Source organism: Jaculus jaculus, chromosome 5 (assembly GCF_020740685.1).
Source record: "Jaculus jaculus isolate mJacJac1 chromosome 5, mJacJac1.mat.Y.cur, whole genome shotgun sequence".
Taxonomy (NCBI): Eukaryota; Metazoa; Chordata; class Mammalia; order Rodentia; family Dipodidae; genus Jaculus; species Jaculus jaculus.
In genome coordinates, this window is record NC_059106.1 from 98,421,034 (window position 1) to 98,439,525 (window position 18,492).

An 18,492-nucleotide genomic window follows, 5' to 3' on the forward strand; every position below is an offset into this window, starting at 1 on the left:
TCTTGCAAGGACTCTGATCCTGCCTCACATTGCTTAGCCTTAGCCAGTCTCTGGAAATGTGGTGAAATACTGCACAACCTTCTCAATCTTGTATCTTTCATTCTTCCTTAACTGGTACTATGTGGGCAGTGCTGACAAGTTTTGTGCCAGATTGGGATGAAGCCTGACACCATGGATTACTGCCTTAGCAGTCTCTGGATGCTGACTTTGGGAAGCAGAGACGTCTTTTGGCATTCTTCCTTTAGGCATTTTCCTAAAAGAAATCACATTCTTCCAATCTTGGTGGATGTTGCCTTTAGGACATCTTTCCAATATCCTAGTGCAGAGAAATTGTCTTATCTTTATTATATTTTTTAAATTTTTATTTATTTGTGAGAGAGAGGCTGTGAGTATGCGTACACCAGGGACTTCAATGACTGCAAACGAACTCCCGTATGCGCCACTTTGTGCATCTGACTTATATGAGTCCTGGAGAATTGAACTGCATCTTAACCACTAAGCCATGTCCGTAGCCTGGCTAATCTTTAATGGTGGTCATTTCTTTAACAATTACAGTGGAAGTGGCCACAGTGTTCCTGCTTGGGACTTTAGATTTGCTTACATTTCTTCCTAATCAAGCTTTATATTTCTCATATTTTTTTCCTCTGTTGTTCATTGTAGATCTGAATCAGGGCAAAGAATCCATATCACAGATAGATTGTTTTTCTGTCTTGAAATTTCCTCTCCTACTCATATTAGTCCTTTATCTTTATTTTTTAATATTTTATTTCTTTATTTTCAAACGGGGGTGGGGGGAGAGACTGAGAGTGAGGAAAGGTGCGCCAAGGCTTTTAGCTGCTGCATACTCCAGATCCACTTTGTGCATCTGGCTTTGCATGGGTACTGGGGAACTGAACCCAGGCCATCAGGCTTTGCAAGAAAATGCCTTAACCCCACTGAGCAATCTCTCCAGCCTAGTCCTTTATCTTTAAATTCAACTTTGCTGAAGTTCTCAGGACATGGGTAGACAGCAACCAGCTTCTTTGTCAGAATATCACATGAGCTTCCTCTAGCCCAGTTTCCAATAAAGTCCCTTCCACTCTGAAAACTCATAAACCAAGCCTCTACCAGAATGGCTCTTACAATGTTGTAAGCCTTCGTCATCCAAAGTTCCAAATCCCTGCACATTCCTGTGTAAACCAGTTCCAAAAGACTAAGAACCACATGATCAGGTTTACCACCACAAAGGCCCCACTTCTTGCCAGTTTTCTGATTCCATCACTTTCTCTTTGCTGGGAGAAAATACCTGACCTGAATCACTTTATGGAAGAAATACGTTTACTTTTGGCCTACAGCTTTGAGGGGAAATCATGGCGGGGAAGGCATGACAGCAGCAGGGTGTCACAGCCCAGGGAGGAGGCAGAGCTTTTTATATAGCCCAGGACCCAGCCCATAGGATGGTACCACCCACAGTCAGGGTGGGCCCTCCCACTTCAACTACTCAGGACAAACCCTTCCCAGCAAGACCAGAGACTTGTTCTATGGTGATTCTAAATCTGCTAAACCAGAGGTTAACGGTCACAGCAAGCATGGTGGAGAGAAAGAAGGAAAAGGGAGAGGAGGAGCCAAACATTTCTTTGTCCTGCTGGGAAAGGGCTAGATTCTGTACCAGACTGCAGCTAGCTGCAGACCAGCACCAAGTCCTCCACCTGGGTTGATGTGGGTTCTTAGCTGGGTCTTCTACCAGCAGTGGAACAGGGCTCCATGTGATGGAGAGCAAACAAAGGAAACCTTGAGTGGTGTTTGGTGCTTAGGAAGGTGGGGAGGAGAGAGGGAAGCAGGGTTTTACTGGAGGCTGACGGCTTGCCTTTCTCTTGGAAGGGTGGTCTAGAGAAATAAAGACCCCTCAGTCAGAATGTGCTCTTGCTAAGTCAGTCCCACTGTGCCAGTTGGATAAAAATCTCGAGGAGGCCAGTACTGCGCACAGCCAGCATACTGGGTCCCCAGTCCTGGTTTTGTTTGTTTGCTTTGTTGCTGGAGCTTAGCTCAGGCCTAGAGCATGCTTTAAGTCACTCTGTCAGTAAGTCATACGCTAGACCTCTAGGTTCATTAAGTATTTTATCTTGCATGAACTTCAAGGCAGCCATCTAAAGGAGGTACTAAATGCTGTTCCCATTCTCTACATAAGAAAACTGAGGCACAGAGAAGATCTTGAGTGCTGAAACCACACAGCCAATTAAATGGGACAACCAGGATTCAAACATGGGTATCTGGATGTCACAGCTCTGTCCTTAATCCCCATGCCATACTACATCTCTGCTTTTTTTTTTTTAGCTTGATTAAAATTCTACACAAGATCCCAGCCAAGTAGCTGAGTCAAGATAATTATAATTAAATTCTTCATTTGTATAAAGCTTATAAAGTTATTTAATGTACAATATTAACCTTAATTTTCCAAGTAATCCAATAAATAGGTTTCTTTCTTTCTCTATTTTTAAGCCAGGCCAGTGAGGTTGGCAGCTCACCCCAAGGTCACTCTGTAGGAGGCTGGTCTGTCTGAAGTATATCCTTTCCTGCTCTAAAGGATTTCTTGTGTTTGAAATTTGTGCTTCTAAGATTCTGATGCATGGCAGTGTACACTACTGCTTTACTAGCAAGCACATTTGCTGATCCTCACACAATCCATTGATAAACTCCTGACAGCCATCACGTGAGAACCACAGCTGGCATTCCTATAACATAAGGACATTCCCATGCAAATTGACTGAGAAAAGGTACTTCAGACCAAGGAATTTTCTGAGAGGTTGGCAGCTCTGAAGAGCACGGTTTAGGCATTCTATGGATCTTGGATCCCCTCTTCTGTCTGCAACTTCTGTGACCTTTTTCTCACCTGCTATGTGGGATGCCTAATGGTGCCTACCATGATGGGCTATGAAGGACAGTGGAGTTCTGGATCCAGTACTTAGGCCACAGTTTGAGCCAGCGTGTGACTGTAGCCACATCTCTTGCATGGAGGGCAGCAAACCCTCTGAGATTATCACATGATGGGATGGAATAGAATTTCTTAAGTTCAAACCTGGTTACCTGGACATCTAAGCTTATACCTAAATTTGTGTATCCAAGGCCAGGAACTTTCTTATGCTCAGTAAAGGATAAACATCAAGATATAAAAAACTGCTTCTTCTTCGGGAAAACACCAAATGGTGGATGACGCTGTTGCAGCGGGAGCGCCTGGAGGACCCAGGGGCCTGGGCCTGGGAGGCCGCGGTCCTCCGTGGAGGTTTTGGCAGCGGGTCGTGGGCGTGCTTGGGGGCCAAGGCTGAGGGGCTCATGGAGGCAAAGCCAAAGACAAGGAGTGCATCCCGTCCCCAAGCTGGGACGCCTGGTCAAGGACATGAAGATCAAGTCCTTGCAGGAGAGCTATCTGTTCTCCCTGCCCATCAAGGAGTCTGAGATTATTGACTTCTTCTTGGGTGCGTCCCTTAAGGCTGAGGTTTTGAAGATCATGCCAGTGCAAAAGCAGACTTGCGCTGGACAGTGGACCAGGTTCAAGGCTTTTGTTGCCATTGGGGACTACACTGGTCACTTCGGCCTGGGTGTCAAGTGCTCTAAGGAGGTAGCCACTGCCATCCATGGGGCCATCATCTTGGCGAAGCTCTCCATTGTGCCTGTCTGGAGAGGCTACTGGACTGGGTGAACAAGATTGGCAAGCCCCACACAGTCCCCTGTAAAGTGACAGGTTGTTGTGGTTCTGTGCTGGTGCCCCTTATCCCTGCCCTCAGGGGCACTGGCATTGTCTCTGCCCCATGGCCAAGAAGCTGCTGCTGATGGCTGGTATTGACGACTGCTACACTTCAGCCAGGGGCTGCACTGCCACCCTGGGCAACGTTGCTAAGACCACTTTGGACGCCATCTCTAAGACCTACAGCTACCTGACCCCTGACCTCTGGAAAGAGACTGTGTTCACCAAGTCTCCCCACTAGGAATTCACTGACCATCTTGTGAAAACCCACACCAGTGTCAGTGCAGAGGACCCAGGCTGTGGCTACAACATAGGGATTTTATACAGAAAAAATAAATAAAAGTGGATTAAGCCTGTAAAAAAAAAAAAAAAAAAAGATATAAAAACCGACCCTTGGCTTCAAATCCAAGATAGCCTTGACACCATTTCAGGTTCAGGTCAGACATGAGGCTATGAAAGCAACTTACTCTACATTTTCTCCCATGAACAGTTATATCCTCACCTCTTGGACGTCACTCTATCTGGGGTGTTCCATAGTGTTTTTTTTTTTTTTTTTTTTTTTTTAAAGAATGCTCATGTCCCCTGGAGGGTATTGGTTGCTTTCCATATCCCCCCTAGAACTTTCAGTGTGGTGATGAGAAGTCCTGCCCCTACATGTGCAAACCTTCAGGAAGCAGTGCTTAGCCCAATGCTTACTATTCCAGGACTGTTGGGTGTAAGATAAGAACTTGCAGTCCCAAGACATGGATCGCTTGACATTAACTGCAGACTGCCGATAACTAGCAGAAACAATTTTTGATGATAACTGTAATCTACTGATTTTCTCTTTTTCTTTGTGTTGCTCATAGCACTCTGTTCCCTCACATTGGTTATCTCTTAACCTAGGAATGAAGAGCTTTGCCTGTAAACAGACAGTCTTCATGGAGGCAGGGCCTGCTGTTGGGATCTTCTAGGAGATACTTGATAAGTAATATCCCATTGAGGAAGTGAGAGGTGAACTGAGCATGCTCATTTTGTTCTATCTACACTTAGATCCTTAAGTCACTGTCCCAGGAAGGTGGTCCATGTCTCTGCAAAGGAATGAGAAAAGAGGTAGAGTCCAGGATGAAACTGGTCTGTTCCCCAGAGGAAAGTGCCCCACCCAGGCCAGAGAACTTTCCTTCTTAGCTCAGTTGCCACTTGATTTCTTTTTGGGTATCACTTACTAGATCTCAGGGTTGTGTTGACATTGAAGCAGTGTAGGTGAGATGGTCAAAGTACTTACAAAGAATCAACCTGCATGTGCTTAGAACTCAGGTGTAGAAAGTTCATTAGTACATGTGGGAGTGGCTTCCCCCAGGCTCATGGAGTCAACAGAGCCATCGATCTGTCTGTTCAACTTCCAGATGCTGGTGTTGGAGGTGAGGTGTAGTTCCCTCACCTGCCGAGTGATACCTCCTGTGTAAACTACCAGGTTGCCCCTGCTTCCGCTTGGTTAAATATTTGTTTAGCAACTAAAGTGATACAGGAAAAATATATGGCAGTATCTTCCCTGGTAGGAAGTTGACTGTTTTTGTTAGAGATGTAAGAGTGATACAGCTAAAATGGCTTAAGAGACAAAGCCTGGTCTTTGTTTAGGGACCTTTCCCTACCTTGCAGCCTCTCTGGATCTCCGCTACACACCTGTCTACCTCTGCCTCATGCTGTTTTCCCTTTATGCCCCTCCTCCCTCTTACTTTTATTCAGCCCCAGTGCATACACACTCAGTACCAGCTTGGCCTGCTTGTTATCTGTCCTTCACTCCCTCTACTCCCACCTTCATTTCTTCCAGTTTTACCGTGCAGTTATCTGAGCCCCCTTGCTCAGATGATCTGTATCTTTGCAATGTTACCGTTGTCATTGGTTATCTGCTATGGGCCTCATGCCTGGCAAGGCATTTTGTATGGGAATCATATTATTTTGTTTTTCCAGCCCCCTATCCCTCACTCCTTCCTTCTGAGATGTGTTTTTGCTCTGATCTGGTTATGAGCTGCTGCAGTATAGTCTGTGACTCAGCCTGGCTTGGAGGGTGAGTCATATATTTTCCCAGGAAGCCAGGGGTGGGCCTTCTGGGGTAGGGAAGCTGAAGAATGCCCATGGCCACATCTGTGCCCAGGAAAAGAAGCTAGGGGAGAAGGTCATGGTTATGCAGTAGGTCTTGCTGAGTGGTTGTGTAGGCTGGGCTGCAGTCTCTCTTCCTCTCTCCCCTGCCCCTTGGGACAGTGGTGGTGGAGGAGCTTTCTCACCTGAGCAGGACAGAGTACTTCCCATGAGGTTATTGTATCCTATCATGCACACACCTTATCTTACAATTCCTTTTCAAAATTAGAGTATTATTGTTATTCTTTAACATAATAGTTTTGTTTTTTCTATGAGAAAAAAAAAACAGATCTATGAAGCACAAATACAGCAATGTACAATAAAAACAAAAACACCAAGAATCCTATCATTAAGATGTAACCTGTGTTATGAATATGCGTTTATGAAAGGAGGTAGCACTTATATTTTCAAGAGAATGTGAGGCTCCAATATGAAGCAGCTTCCCCAGGGCTTTATCCAGGTGCTTTGCATTCTATCCATTTCTGTATGGCTGGGATTGGATCATATGCTGATTAACTTGTTTTGACTGGTCCAGTCCACTTTACTTAGGAGGAGATGACTAAATCCATGGTGAGCGAATCCCAGATGCAAAGGTGTGGGCAAAGGAGGAGCGAATTCCTGGGAGGATTCTTTGGAGTTGTTGCTCAAAAGTGTCTTTTTTCCTGTCGCTATGTCAGAACACCTGGGACTTGATCATTTATGAAACAAAAGGAGTTTATTGAATTGCCAGTTAAAAAAGCCCTAGTTCTAGAGGCCAAAAATCCAACCACAGGCAACTGCCTCTTGCAAGGGCCTCTGGTTGTTGCATCATATCTTTCAGAATAACAGGAGGCAAGTGGGCATGTGTGGGAAGAACAGAGCAGGAGGGGGAACTTGACAGTTCTGGCTGAAGCTCTTGAATCCTTCTTAATGACCTGGTTACCCTTACAGGCCCTTGAACTGCTGCCGTGGTGCATTCAGCATTGAATTTTGGAGAGGACAAACTATGCTCACACCATACTTGAGAACCATGTGATATTGACCTGATTCCTTTTGCTCCTGAGTAGGCCAAGACGGCAAACCAGAACACCTGAGCACTTCTTCTCCTAGAGTAGGGCACTGCCAGAGACACGAATAGCTTCTGAGCTCTTGTGAAAGTGCAAAGTAGAAATGTGTGCACAAACATGCCAAAGATGGGCAGAGGAAAGGACAGACACCTCCTCCAGTCAGGGCTGGAAATCTAAGTTTTAATAAAGCTGAATCTGTTGGGGGACATCCATTCAAACTACCACAACTGGGTTCCCTCTCACTTCCCTGTGTTTTAAGGATCATGTGTTATACTGTTAGTGTTTGCTTGTGTAGCAGTTAAGTGTGCACTGCCCTCTGTCACTGTTGAACACTCCCTAAGTTGAGGACTGCTTCTGGACCTCCCCAGCCAGCCAGCACACAGCCCAGTGGCAGTTGGTCAGGATCCCAGGGATGGAGGTTTGGCACTTGCCCTAGGGAATGCCACTGGGAGTTGCCTGGTGTCCACATTTAAAGTTGAATGATGTGGATGCCTTCCAGGATCTTTAGCAAGTCCACAGAGGTGACAGCTGCTTCAGGGTTCCTTGCTAATGACTGGCATGCAGGGTCCTATCCAGTTGGCGCTGTGTCCAACCATGGAGCCATGCGGTCTGTGCTTTGTTTCCCATGTAGCACAAGCTTTCACTGCAAGCTGCATCTTGGCTGAGCTGCCCTTCTCTCCTTGATTCCCAGGTTCTCTGGTCCATCCCTCAGGGAACAACCTCACGGGAAGGATCCTGGCTCTGTCATGTGTATCTAGGGTGAGATAGAGTTGAACTCCTGCAGCCAAGCCAGGCTAGTGTCCTGAATGCTTTGAAATTAGAAGAGAAAGACTCCCCCAACCCCCCAACACACACTTTATTCCCAGGAAGGGCTTTCTCCCTCTAGTCATTTGCAGGACCCAAAGGGGCCACTGAGTAAGTGAATCTGGCTGAAGCCACAGACCCCAGAACCCATCTAACTTCCAGTGAATTCAGATCTCTTTTTTAACCTATATAAAATCAGGGTTCTGGTCATCTCTGCCTCGCTGTCTTTGCAGGAAAAAGGATGTGTAGCAAGTACTGGATACTGCCCTTGTGTAGGCTGGAGTGGTGGCAGCAGCCTATAGCCCCAGTACAGGGGATGTGGGGGGCTGGTAGGTGGCTTGGGCTTCATATCAAGAGTCTTTCTCTCCTCCTCTACTTCTTCTGCCCCCTCCCTTCTTCCTTCTCTTTTTTCCTGAGCCCCCATTTCTTTCCTCATTGCTGGAGTCTGGAATAGAAACCAGCTTTTCTGGCCTCCAGCACTAGGTCTTGAAAAAAACCAACTTCCTTCTCTCACTGTGGTGGTCAGGTGTGCCTTTCTGGCCTAGCACTGAGGGGAGATTGGGTAGCTGAGGGACAGTTGCCCAGGCTCAAGCAACTTCTAGCCAGATCACTGGCTGGACCACCAGTGATGGAGCCACTCCCAGGCCTGACTTCTCATCTGTCAGTGCATGTAGCTTGACTGCCTCAAACATTTTTCAGAAAGGAGAGGTGGAAGGAATATGGTAGTATCATATAATAATAGCTAGTGTATTATTTAAATGTTGACTACCTGTCAGGGACTGTGCTAAGTGCCAGATATGCACAGAGTCCAGAATATGTCCTTGCTTTCCAAGGGACTCCCCAATTTGGGGTCTGTGATAATGAGGAGCACAGTGAGGACTGGAGAGACAGGAGAGTTAGAATTCTGTGTCCTTGTGCCTTAAGAGAAGTGTCAGAGATGCATTTAGTTATCTGGGCCTCTGAGCAATGCTGGCAGGAAGGACCCTGATGTGGGGATATGGAGTCTTTATAGCAGGGCAGGTTCCAGAAGGTTCTTTCTGGTGAGAAGGCTGGCAATCAGACCAGAGCTCTGAGAAGTGGAGGCATTACATTCCCAGTTTACATTTGCAAACCAGATGAAGCCCCACTGGGCTGCCTCTGTGGCTTTGGAGCTGTGCTGGTTCCTCCTGCAAGGGGAGAAATTAGTTTTGGCCTCAAGTGTTAATTGTCTGTCCCCTTGGTTTCTTAAAGATCCAAGTCTCAATTATCTGGTTGAACTTGCCAATTGAACAAAGTAGTCAAGTGGGACAGCAAGGCTGGACTGCCATTCTTCCCTATCTTCCAGTTTGCATTTTCTGATATTTTAAAATATTTTTATTATGTCTGGGGAGAGAGGGAGAGAGAATGAATATGAATGGGTGATCCAGGGCTTCCAGCCACTGCAAACAAACTCCAGACACATTCAACCTTGTGCTTCTGGTTTACATGGGTCCTAGGGAAACGAACCTGGGTCCTTTGGCTTTGTAGGAAAGTGCCTTAACCGCTAAGCCATCTCTCCAGCCTATTTAAAAAATATATTTTATTTATTTCTCATTTTCTGACCTTCTAAAGAAAAGTCCTGCTAACAACCAGGAAAACATGTGGCTAGGAGGCAGAAGTAACAGTGGGCCAGGGACACACTGCTGCTACTATATGTTCATGGGCCTGAGCTGAGCAGGGTTATGAAGTGAGTTTTCTTTAACTCTGGGGACTATGAAAATGCACTCCCAGGTGTAGAAGTGGCACAAGTCTAGGGGCTTTGAATCCTGTCCCAACACTTTGATTGTAAAGTACCTCTCTTCAAACACTTCACAGGTCCAGGGCCGAGTGGTCCAGTTCAGAGTGTATTCAGGAATGTGAAATAGGCTGCTGGCCCTGGATTAAAGACTCTTATCTCCTCTCATTATTGGCTTAGAAAAATAGCATGTCTTGAGCTTTCCCCCAACAAATTAATTTTTAATTTAGGAAATGTCTGTAGGGAAAACAGTATATGAGCACTCAACGTTTTGAGGATATGGGACGTCTGGTCAGAAAACAGTGTTTAAAGAAATGAAGAAAATAAAGATGTTACTAAAATAGATCTCCTACCCATCAGATAAACCCATTGTATTTCTAGTATCTTTTGGTTTTGCAGAATTCTGGCCTGGAACCTGAGGGAGATGTAGACATTTGGCTTCTGTTTTCTGTATCTGTATGTTTTTCTATGTGTGCCTGTGTTTGTGTGCATGTATAGCATTGTCATTGACAGGAAAAGGAAGTTAGATTCCCTCCACCCCCAAGGTGTTTTGCTCCCCTTTGGCGAATACTTTAGTGCATAGTAGAAAGAGTCTTGGGCGAGTCAGCAGTTTATTATTATTATTATTATTATTATTATTATTATTTGCTTTTTCGAGGTAGGGTCACACTTTAGCTCAGGCTGATCTGAAAATCACTCTGTAGTCTCAGGGTGGCCTCGAACTCATGGCAATCCTCCTACCTCTGCCTCCTGAGTGCTGGGATTAAAGGCATGCACCACCATACCCAGCTTCTTTATTAATTTTAAATTTTATTTTTATTGACAACTTCTATAACTATAGACAATAAACCATGGTAAATCCCTCTCCCCTATTTTAATCTTTATTTATACAAGAGAAAAATGGAGGATGAGAAAAGACAGAGAGAGAGAGAGAGAGGGAGAAAATATGAGAAAATGGGTGTGCCAGGGCTTCCAGCTGCTGCAAATGAACTCCATATGCATGTGCCACCTTGTGCAGCTGGCTTACATGGATCCTAGGGAAGCAAACTTGGGTCCTTTTGCTTTGCAGGCAAGTGCCTTAACCGCTAAGCCATCTCTCCAGCCCAAGTCAGCAGTTTTGAGTTCCTCACATACCATTGCCTCCAGCTAACTCTGGGACCTCAGAAAATACTTGCCTTCTCTATTCCTCAAGCTCTCATCTGCAAAGTCATAGGCTGGATGAGCTCTGTACATCAGCAGTCTGTGAGAAGGGCAGTCGCAGGCTCCTCCAGGTCCGCTGGAGCAGGATTTGTGACTCACAGGATCCTCAGGTGACTTGTAAGCTGATTAAAGTTGAAGAACTATAACTATCTTGCTCTTAGATTTTAGTATTTTATTTCTTCCAAATATTTATTATAATATGTTTATAAAGAATTTATCTAAGACTGAGTCAGACATTCTACATGGAATGGGCATTTCATCTCTTACCTTTTCAAAAGTTTATGTTGTTAGAAAAAAAAGATTTAAGGGCAGACACCTGCACACGTTGTTATGCATTTGTTCCATATGCTGTGCATGTGTATATGTGCGCTGTGTGTGTTTCCATATATACATTTAGGCATGTTTCACCTTTTTGCTGTGCATATGCTTAGATGATCAGAGGACCAGAGCAGCTATAGCTTGTGGTAGGGAGGTGGCAGGAAGTCAAAGTAATTGATGGAGCAGGTGGCAGTGAACTGAGACTTCTAAGCTGGCTAGGGGAGCAGAGCAGTGTGCCCTACCCATGGTACTCCAGCATTACCGCCAGGGTTTGATCAACAGTTGAAAAGTATTTGAATTTTTCAAGTATGTTTGAATTTTGCTTTGATGAATTTGACGAATGAATAAAATATCAGTGGCTTTTTTGATATTTTTATATCTTCCTGATCAGTATTAAATACTAAGCCTATTAGTTGGGAGGGCAGTCTTTCATCTTTGTATTAAAGAGCCCTTTGGTAACTATTGGAATAGAGCATACTGCTAACAGTGGAGAACTTCCTAGGTTAGTCATGTACCATTCCTTACAGGGAGACTCTTATATCTACAAATCAATTAAGGATAAGGAAACTGAGGCTTGGGTAGTAAATTGTCTTGGGTCACACTGGAAAGGAGAGATTGATGATCTTAGAGTAGGACTAGGCATCCTGGGTCTGACAGTGTTTTTCTTCCTGCCAGGTCTGACTATAGTCTGCTTGTTGGCTGCTCTGGTGTGGCCTGTGGCTAAATGTGGGGTGAAGTAGATGGTTCTTTTTGGCCCCTGCTTTGGGAGTCATGGAAAGCAGTGTCTGAGCTGAAGAAAAGCTGGTGATTAAACCTGACTGGGTGAGGGAAGGGGCTGGGCTCAGTCAGTGATGACTTTGTTTTGTTGGTGATGGTGTGATGGTTTTCTTTTACCCAAAAATTGGCTGTGCTTCATAGCAGTGAAGGAAGCTCTTTGGGAGAAATCAGGTGCTGGTGCTTTGTCCTGCTGTGCCTTTGGTTACTGTATGCATTCCATATCTGTGGAAGGAATTTAATTGCATAGTCACTGGTAACTACAGACACTCAAATTTATTTTTATTGTTATTGCTGGGTTTGTTTTTTGGACCAAGTTTTGCAAATTTAATTTATGTACAGTTTTGTTTTCTTTTTAAGGTAGGGCAGATGCTGCATTCTCTCTGTCCTCCCCCATATCTATCTTAAGGATGACCTTTGAGAACCCAGACCATTGGATTCCTTTTCACTGAGTAGTGCATCACATAACCTTGGAACTCAGTATTTTGAAAGGTGGAAGGTGGGCCCTACAGACAGCTTCATCCTCCATACTTGTTGACTCTTGAACTTAGAAGCCATCTTCTTGGCAGAGGTAGCTTGATCTTGAGAGAACAAGGCCAGAAGAGCCATTCTCCAGGAGCCAGTCAGGTGCCTGTGCATGCCTAGTTATTATCAATCCAGGAAGCAAGAACTTGTGTTAAAATCAGGGCCAACTGTAAAGACATGAGGCCTTTGTAATTGTGCCAGCCCCTCATTCTTGGGTCTGGCTATTCATGTAAACATTCTGTTGTTCCTGTCTTAGAATTTGAACTATCGTTGTGAACATAGGACCATTCAACTTTATTTTGCAAAACACCTTGCAGACATGGTGGAGCTGGTTAGCACCATTCTGACTCAGGACCTGGAGTCCCTGAGCAGCAAGCCATCAGTGAGGTTTGTAGCCTCTGGCCTGACCCCTGGTGGTGGGTCCCAGTATTAACAAATAGGCATAATCCAGGCTGGATGGTATTGGCCACCATGGAGGGGAAAGAAAGTAGGGTTGTTTTATTTCCATCAGTTGACCATGTGTTAGGTAAGTCAGTGACCTCTGTCCATCTCTCTTCACATCCCAAACCCCATCATCACACATGGTGCCAGCCAGCACATAGTGACCCTTTGACACATGGTATTTTTATTACCATAAGCCACCATTAAATAATTTCGAGAAAGCAGGTAAAGGGTGTGACAAATGTGCCATGAACCTTGCTATTTGCAGTGTTTCTACCAGCTTCATAGCCAGACTCCCAGGAGCCTTACATTAACTCCCCAGTGAGCACTTAACTTTTCCAGATCTGCTGTGAGCCACACTACCTTTGATACATGGCCTTCATGGTTTCATTTACTTCATCTCTAGGAAGGGGATGATCATGTTCCCCTGAGAGGCAGGGAGGAGTTTAAGATCTTCCCTCTGCTCTTGAGGTTTGCTAACCTAGTCTGTGGAGTAAACTGATAGCAAGTGACACACAGGAGAAAATACATGCTTGTTTGCCACACTTACATGCACAGCAGTAATGCAGAGGCAGTCGCACAGGAGGCTCAGCAGGATCAAGCCACTGAAGCTTTTATGTCCAGGCTTCTGAGCCGGTAGAAGCCATGCATGGGAGGAGTGAGGGGAGGAATGCGCTGTGAGTAGGGCTGTGCGGTTGTGCAGCTCAGGCCTGACGTCCTATTCCAGAAGACTGTGTCCTCACTCAGGACAGTCTCAGTGCCGATGTGTGTGTGTGGGGGGGGGGGAGGGAGGGTTGTGAGATTTCAAATCTGTTTTTCTGTGATCTGATCTTTCTGGGCATCTAGGTAGGTGAGCGGCATGTGAAAGAGCCTTTGCCTGCATCACTGTTTGCTAACGTAGACATGTAAGTGTCTCTGACTTACATCTGTGCCTGTGCTTACAGTAAGCCAAAGCAGTATGTTATGGGGTGGCACCTTTTACTTCCCATAGAAAGCTGCTGTGAAAATTTGAGATTACATGGAGGCCCCTGGAATAATTATGACTGGCACATTGTTTTCAACAAACAGCGGAGAATATATAGATATTGCTTTCATCATGTCTTTTTCCCCTTTCCTTGAAAAGTTCTTCAGTGGTGTGTTAGTCAGCTCTGTATCACTATAACAAAAATACTTGAGAGAGCAAACATAAAAAGGAAAGGTTTACTTTGACCCTTAGTTTTAGAGGTTCCAGACCATGGTAGGCTGGCCCTTAATTCCATACATAAAAATCCAGTGTGGCAGGAGTGTGGGGAGGGATCAGAACTCATTTCATGACCAAGAAGCCAAAGTGAGTAGGGAAAGAGCTAAGTTCAAAATGGATTGTGGTTTTGCATTTGAGTTAGGAGGAGGGAAAAAAACAAAACAAAACAAAACAAAACAAAAAAAACCCACAACTCATTCTTTCATCTGTTTTTTTTTTTTTTTTTTTTGTTGTTGTTGTTTGTGTGTTTTTAAGCTGCCACTGTCCCTCTGCAGGGATTGCTTGTTTTATATTGCCCCTCCCCCACCCCGCCCTGTGGGCTCCAGCTGGGGAGGAATGAGGTTTAATTTACCTTCCTATCTTTAGTGCCCAGCACACTTACCCTCTGCAAATAAAAGAGGCATTCACTAAATATTTGTTCAATCAGTGGATATTGGGAAGCTCACATTTTTATAGCAGACAAGGGAGGCAGTGGGAGCTGCCTTTTTACTGGAAAAACATTGTTTATTAGATCTGTATGGATCATTTAGAAAATATGCAGTTGGATATCTTTTATGGTCAAAGAAGAAAATCAGTATCAAATGCTTAATTAAAAGCAGAGGCTAACATTTCCCCTCATAATGAAGGCAGGATTGTGAATATTTTCCTTTCTTCATCCCAGGAGATGGGCAGGCAGCCAGGCTGAAAGACAGGGACATTGTAGAGGCAGATAAGGAGGTTTGACTTCAAGGGTTAGTCACTTCAATGTTGAAATGTGAAGACACAGTCTGTGAAAATCATATCTCCTTCAAGATGCTTTGGTGGGACCTTTGAAACTCCTACTTGCTTGTGACCTGATTTGAATAATGGAGTGCATTCTGTTTTTGAGGTTGAGAGCTCCAGTGTGTCCGCTGTTTTCTTCTGGGGACTTAAATGTGATGTGCAGAGCTCCCACTTCCTCAGCACTGGCAGAGTCAAAAATAGCCAAGAAGCAGAAGCTGGGGAAGTGAGGTTTTCAGTGGCCTCGGAGGACATGTGTACACCCCGTCAATGAGGACAGGACTTGTCTCAGCCGTGTCACCTGGAGCTTGGTAGAAATGCAGATACCCTGAGTGGACACACAGGCGGCTCACGGGCTGGACAGGTCTGCGGTGTGCTGCTGCTGAGGTGTGCTGCTGCTGAGGTGCTCGGAGGGCTTCCTCAGCTGAGCCTTGTACTCTGGGTTTTTGCTGTTCTGCTGTGCTGCCCTTGGGCTGACCTTGAAGTCCAGAGTAGCCAGGAGGGGCTGCTATTTCATCCTTTCTGATCTTGGCTTCTTTTAAAATCTATAAAATGCATGTCCTTTTTTTTCCAAATATTTATTTAATCTCAAGCAAAAAAGGGAGGAGAGGAGAGGAGAGAGAGGGAGGGAGGGAGGTGTCAGGGCCTCCACCTGTTGCTGCAAATGGACTCCAGATGCATGTGCCATTCTGTGCATCTGGATTTACATGGGTACTGGGAAATCTAGCCTGGGCCTTTAGGCTTTACCAGCAAGCGCCCAAACTTCTGAGCCATCTCTCCATTCATAAGATGTACATTTTGTTGCTATTTGTTTGTTTTTGTTTAAGGAGCAAAGTAAATGTAATGTCTTGGCCATATAGTAGGAACTTAATATTACTATTTGTTAATTATTGTTTTATCTGATCCCTGGTTCTGATGGTTCAACTATTTACTATTTTTCTTTCTTAAAAAATACTTTTATTTATTAGAGAAAGAGAAAAAATAGAGAGAGAGAGACACCAGGGCTGTTGCAAATAAACTCCAGATGCATGTGGCATTTGTGCATATGATTTTATGTGGGTTATGGGGAATTGAATCTAGGTCGGCTGGCTTTGCAAGTAAGTATCTTTAATTGCTAAGCCATCTCCCAGCCCTGACTCAATTACTTATGAATGGAGTTGCTGTATTCTAATGTATCTAAATGTATTCTCATGACAATGTAGTAGTTTGATATTAATGTGTATTTTCATGATTTAATAAGTAGCCATATAAAATTACGGCTTTTGAACTCTTCCCATTTACCTGGTTTTGAACCTTCTTCTCTTAACTTGGACATAATTTTCATGTGACTGTATTTTTAGCCATCATCTGCTTTTCTAAAATTATATCATCACATATTTTCTTTTTAATGTTTCTTACTTGTTCTAATGATTATGTAGTAGACTTCTTATCTACCACCAGGGAGATGGTTAATGGAAAGGTCAGCTCAAGCAGGGAGTAAAGAAATGAACTGCTTAGATATAATTAATTTACTCTTATAATTTTGGTCCCAGGTTCTTTTGAACCTGGGTCTTTGGGGGGGGGGGAGCTTTGTTTTCTTTTACATTCACACCTCATTTATGCAAGTTACATATTCCTCCTCTGAGATGGCTGAAAACAGAGGTGTTTCAGACTTTATTTAATTTTTTCAGATTTCAGAATATGTGCTTATACATAAGGAGACTTCCTAAAATTGTTTATATACACCTTATGCATCTGGCCAGAAGTTAGTATCATTTACTATTTAGAATAATTTTTATCATGAAACAAAGTTTTAAGTTGTGTCATATTCTACTTGTATTTGCATTTGCTGGCACTAAAAATGTTTTGAATTTGGAGGATTTTAGATTTTTCAGGTTAGGCATAATCAACCTCTAATATATCTTCAATGGTAACTATTTTTTGTTTCTTTAAAGACATGGCAGGCCTGGTGGTACAGATCTATAACTACTCCCAGGTGCTTGGGAGGCTGAGGAAGGAGCAGGGAAGTTCAAGGTCTCCATTGGCTATAGAGTAAGTTCAAGGCCAGCGTGGGTAATTTAGTGAGACATATCTTAAATGAAAAGTAAAAAAAAAAAAAAATAACAGAGGAATAGAAATATATAGCTCAGTAGCAGAACACTTGTCTAGCATGTGCAAGGTTCTGGGTTCCATCCTCCCTAACTAAAAAAGTAAAAATACAATGTAATAAAAGGCACTCTAAATGCAGCATACTTTTAGCTGTCTATCCCATCTCTTTGTCCTCATCTCACAACCTGACAGTGACATAATTTGAGAGGAAGAGGATATTTTTATTTCCCCTTTCAAAGAATTTGACTTGGTTTTCATGGAAGCAACAACTGTACCTTAATATTCTCATGTTCCATCAATTTACATTCTTTGGAGTTAAATTACATGATTTCTAAAATTAAATAAAGAAAAATAGTAGATAAGTAGATATTCCTCCTCCCACTAAGCCTGTTGTATGACTGTGTAATGAGTGTTGATCAAGCCCTGCTGATTTTTGTTAGAAAAAAGCCTCATGACTGGGCCCAGGAGAGCATAGCTTGTTTGGAAGTGTCCACAAGGCACCCTAGGACACTGTGGAGGAATGGAAGGTATTGACCCTGAGAGTCATGTGGAGACTGGCTGACAATATGTCTGCATTTCTATTTATTTGCATTGTAATTTATGAAAATACTTTTTAAAAAAAATTATTTATTTATTTATTTATTTGAGAGCGACAGACATAGAGAGAAAGACAGATAGAGGAAGAGAGAGAATGGGCGTGCCAGGGCTTCCAGCCTCTGCAAACAAACTCCAGATGCGTGCACCGCCTTGTGCATCTGGCTAACGTGGGACCTGGGGAACCGAGCCTCGAACCGGGGTCCTTAGGCTTCACAGGCAAGCGCTTAACCGCTAAGCCATCTCTCCAGCCCATGAAAATACTTTTAAAGTAGACAGTGCCACTTAATTTTGAAATGAGCAAGGTGGGAATTCACAACTGAGGAAACAGTTTATTGAGAGCAGAATGATGTGAGCTGAGGTGAGAAGTCTTGTGATAGATCTTCACCCACCCTTCCTTCTCTAGCAACTCTTCACAGATCTTCATTCATCCTTCTCTATTGACTCATCATGCTTACAAGCCTGGCTTTACTCAGGTAATTACAGTTTTCTTATAGCAATATGTCAGTGCCATAGTAATCACCAGGAACAGTCACATATCACATTATCTTAATGTTACATATTAATCACTTCAGCATCCTACAAGCAAAGAGACAGCCAAAACCCTTCCAGAGCATCCTTGTCTGGTATAATTATCATGTGAGCCAAACCTTCTCTTTTGGTGGGAATTCTCAGTGGTGCTTGAACCTGCAAATAACATTGAATTGAATTGTGTAAGTGCTGTGGTTTTTTTTTTCTCAATTTTTTTTTATTAACAACTTTTATTAACAACTTAAAAAATATCCCATGGTAATACCTGCCCTCCCCCCCACTTGAAACTCCATTCTCTGCCATATCCCCTTCCCATCTCAACCAGTCTCTCTTTTATTTTGATGTCATGATCTTTTCTTCTTATGATGGTCTTGTGTAGATAGTGTCAGGCACTGCAAGGTCATGGATATCCAGGCCATTTTGTGTCTGGAGGACCATGTTGTAAGGTGTCCTACCCTTCCTATGGCTCTTACATTCTTTCTGCCACCTCTTCCACAATAGACCCTGAACCTTGGAAGATGTGATACAGATACTGCAGTACTGAGCACTCTGGTCACTTCTTTTTAGCACCATGATGCCT

The 18,492-nt window shown here is 43.9% G+C and overlaps 1 protein-coding gene and 1 pseudogene across 1 annotated transcript in view; both read left to right on the plus strand.

The window, feature by feature from the left end:
• Positions 1 to 18,492, plus strand: part of Ror1 (receptor tyrosine kinase like orphan receptor 1) — a 401,244-nt gene that overhangs the window by 9,750 nt on the left and 373,002 nt on the right. The gene's annotated exons all lie outside the window — the stretch shown is intronic.
• LOC101600655 lies at positions 3,180 to 3,962 on the plus strand (annotated as a pseudogene).